Raw genomic sequence first — 4526 nt, forward strand, 5'->3', positions numbered from 1 at the left:
GGAATCCAGTCCGTAACCCTTAATCACCATCGGTTATCTTCCCTCCTCATTACATGTCCTGCCCATGCCCATTTCTTTTTCTTGATATCAACTAAGATGTCATTAACGCGCATTTGTTCCCTCACCCAATCTGCTCTTTTCTTATCCCTTAATGTTACACCTATCATTCTTCTTTCCATAGCCCGTTGCGTCGTCCTCAATTTAAGTAGAACCCTTTCCGTAAGCCTCCAGGTTTCTGCCCCGTACGTGAGTACTGGTAAGACACAGCTGTTATAAACTTTTCTCTTGAGGGATAATGGCAACCTGCTGTTCATGATCTCAGAATGCCTGCCAAACGCACCCCAGCCCATTCTTATTCTTCTGATTATTTCACTCTCATGATCCGGATCAGCAGTCACTACCTGTCCTAAGTAGATGTATTCCCTTACCACTTCCAGTGCCTCGCTACCTATCGTAAACTGCTGTTCCCTTCCGAGACTGTTAAACATTACTTTAGTTTTCTGTAGATTAATTTTTAGTCCCACCCTTCTGATCTGCCTCTCCAGGTCAGTGAGAATGCATTGCAGTCGGTCCCCTGAGTTACTAAGCAAGGCAATATCATCAGCGAAGCGCAAGTTACTAAGGTATTCTCCATTTACTCTTATCCCCAATTCTTCCCAATCCAGGTCTCTGAATACCTCCTGTAAACATGCTGTGAATAGCATTGGAGAGATCGTATCTCCCTGCCTGACGCCTTTCTTTATAGGGATTTTGTTGCTTTCTTTATGGAGGACTACAGTGGCTGTGGAGCCGCTATAGATATCTTTCAGTATTTTTACGTACGCCTCGTCTACACCCTGATTCCGCAATGCCTCCATGACTGCTGAGGTTTCGACTGAACCAAACGCGTTCTCATAATCAATGAAAGCTACATATAGTGGTTGGTTACATTCCGCACATTTCTCTATCACCTGATTGATAGTGTGAATATGATCTATTGTTGAGTAGCCTTTACGGAATCCTACCTGGTCCTTTGGTTGACGGAAGTCTAAGGTGTTCCTGATTCTATTTGCAATTACCTTAGTAAATACTTTGTAGGCAACGGACAGTAAGCTGATCGGTCTATAATTTTTCAAGTCTTTGGCGTCCCCTTTCTTATGGATTAGGATTATGTTAGCGTTCTTCCAAGATTCCGGTACACTCGAGGTCATGAGGCATTGTGTATACAGGGTGGCCAGTTTTTCTAGAACAATCTGCCCACCGTCCTTCAACAAATCTGCTGTTACCTGATCCTCCCCAGCTGCCTTCCCCCTTTGCATAGCTCCCAAGGCTTTCCTTACTTCTTCCGGCGTTACTTGTGGGATTTCGAATTTCTCTAGACTATTCTCTCTGCCATTATCATCGTGGGTTCCACTCGTACTGTATAAACCTCTATAGAACTCCTCAGCCACCTGAACTATCTCATCCATATTAGTAATGATATTGCCGGCTTTGTCTCTTAACGCATACATCTGATTCTTGCCAATTCCTAGTTTCTTCTTCTCTGCTTTTAGGCCTCCTCCGTTCCTGAGAGCTTGTTCAATTCTATCCATATTATACTTCCTTATGTCAGCTGTCTTACGCTTGTTGATTAACTTCGAAAGTTCTGCCAGTTCTATTCTGGCTGTAGGGTTAGAGGCTTTCATACATTGGCGTTTCTCGATCCGATCTTTCGTCTCCTGCGACAGCTTACTGGTATCCTGTCTAACAGAGTTACCGCCGACTTCTATTGCACACTCCTTAATGACGCCCACAAGATTGTCGTTCATTGCTTCAACAGTAATTTCCTCTTCCTGAGTTAAAGCCGAATACCTGTTCTGTAGCTTGATCTGGAATTCCTCTATTTTCTCTCTTACCGCTAACTCATTGATCGGCTTCTTATGTACCAGTTTCTTCCGTTCCCTCCTCAAGTCTAGGCTAATTCGAGTTCTTACCATCCTGTGGTCACTGCAGCGCACCTTGCCGAGCACGTCCACATCTTGTATTATGCCAGGGTTAGCGCAGAGTATGAAATCTATTTCATTTCTAGTTTCGCCGTTCGAGCTCCTCCACGTCCACTTTCGGCTATCCCGCTTGCGGAAGAAGGTATTCATTATCCGCATATTATTCTGTTCCGCAAACTCTACTAATAACTCTCTCTCTCTCTCTCTCTCTCTCTCTCTATATATATATATATATATATATATATATATATATATATATATATATATATATATATATATATATATATATATATATATATATATACATGCATGGTGGTATGCTCCAGACCCTACCGTCGGTTACAATTCGCGCCTAGAAGAGACAGGACGTTTGTCGAGTCAGGTACTGCAATTTAGTAACCTTGGCATAAATGATGGATCCGGGACCCCACAAAGGTGCGACGTAATGCTTACTGCATTTCTTCTCGCATTTACCGCTAAATTACCATTAATTTTTTCCCTCCCCATATGTACGGTAGCCAATTGCCCATGGTTAAACTCCTTGCCTTTGGCACTTCAATTATATTCCCTTTTCTTTAGTATGTTGCAGTTTTTTTTGTCGGTGGCCTGCCTCATCTCTCACAGACGAAGTACAATATGAAAGAAACATAGCTGAGCTAGTAGAGGGCAGATTTTTTCGCACTCCTGTAGCGTCAATTTAAAAGATACATTTCCTATCCAAGCCTGAATTACAGCGATACAGGCGAGGTGAGTTACGGCAGCTCGTGGGTTTAGACTAACGACGCTACTCATGCAGAACTTTCGTCTTTTGTGTGGTTGTGAACCGGAGTGAAAGGCAGCAGGGTAACACGCCTTCCCGAAATGAAAAACTCAGAGTGACCTTTTGTTCGAAGGTTGGACGTACGTCAAGGACCCACAATACACAACACCTTCAAGTGGGTATCCGCTTACAAATGGTAACTCAGAGGAAACGTTTTCAAGTGCATAGGCTTTTAATTATTCTAAGGATATTTTTATTCAAATTTCCTTGCTTGGCATTAGGCGAAACCAGACTAATAAGCATTTAAATTTTTTTAATTCTTGAGACCTTCTGTGAGTGTCCAGGTTTCTGCCATTTACAGCTTCTTAGATTAAAAAGTCAGTTGTAAATAATAAATTATTTGTATAAATGAGTAAACACAAACGCAACAAAAATCGTAGTCCATTTCTCAGTAGTCACTCAATAGAGAACAAGGCTGTTCCAAAAAAGTGCGTCAGAAATAAAACTCATTATAAGGCGACCTTGCGCTGGAAAAGAAAATAACTATCAAAGCGCAGCGATGGCTGCGCACAAAATAGCGCTTCCTCTGAATCTGATCTACGAATCAAGGCATCGGTTCACCAGATCGGAATGGTCGTACATTGCAGTGCAATCATAGAGAAAGAAATGCAAGAAGAGGGGACCCTCTTCGAAAACTGGCAACAGGAAACACGTCACGCCTAGTTTCAACTCCATCCGTTAGTTGACGCGAGCATCAGAAAAAAAGAATGTGAAGTAAACTTCCAGGCAACGTTTTATTTTTTTTACTCATTCCCACAAAAAGTGAAAAAGTTTTGCGTGTAAATGAACTTATACTTTGCAACTTATTTTTGTTGCCTTGCCTAGCAACAAGCTAGCGGCACGCCAGACGCGCGTGCATAAGTTATGCGCCAGACAAGCCGCAGGAGTGAGCGAGGCCGGCTGCGTATGTGAAGCTCGCGTGCTCGGCGACCCGTCTCTTTTGGATCAGTTTTTTTGGGCTCCCGGCGTTCTCTTGTGTTCCGTCTGCATTTCGACACGGCACCGCTGCGCTACTGGACTACAGCAAGGTGAGGAATTTTGTTTGACAGTCTGCAACGCACTTCAAGCACATTTAGGCTTACTGCACAAAACTGAACCTATATAGTGACGCAGTTATCGAAAAACAGCGCCGCAGTCCAAGCCTAGTTAATATGAGTTAACTACTCGTACTGGGACATGTTTGCGACGCCTTTATGAGGCCAAGCATAGTCATAACTTATTTCGTAGTTTTTGCGCACGCTCGCTGCACGTGGCTTTCTGACGAAAAGCACCTTGGCCGTGTGACGCAGTTTCGAGTGTACTGAATCTTACCGGGACAAGTTTTGACGCTTTCTCTGACCCCAGACATTATTGTAACCAATTTCACTACATTTTGGGGTACTCTTCAAGCACAGTGGCCGCGCTCGGCGTAGTGGCACAGTTAGCGAAAAGCAGCTCGGCTGTGTGCCGCAGTTAATTTCGCCTGTACTGAATCTTACTGGTATGTACAAGTTCGTGACGCATTCTCTGACCCGAAAAAGTATTGTAATTTATTTGGTAACTTTTGGGGCTATCTTCAGGCATGTTCGCCGCGCCTGGGGTTGTGGAGCTGTTTGCAAAAAAGCAAGCCGGCCATAGTGAGTTAGTCTTGCGTGTACTGAATTTTAGTGGGACAACTTTGTGACACATATTATAGCCCTGCAACAACATGTACACTCTAAAGATTTTAACACCCTTAAGGGTGTAAATGACTTGTCCCATGGGTG

Source organism: Dermacentor andersoni, chromosome 11 (assembly GCF_023375885.2).
Source record: "Dermacentor andersoni chromosome 11, qqDerAnde1_hic_scaffold, whole genome shotgun sequence".
In the NCBI taxonomy this organism is placed as follows: domain Eukaryota; kingdom Metazoa; phylum Arthropoda; class Arachnida; order Ixodida; family Ixodidae; genus Dermacentor; species Dermacentor andersoni.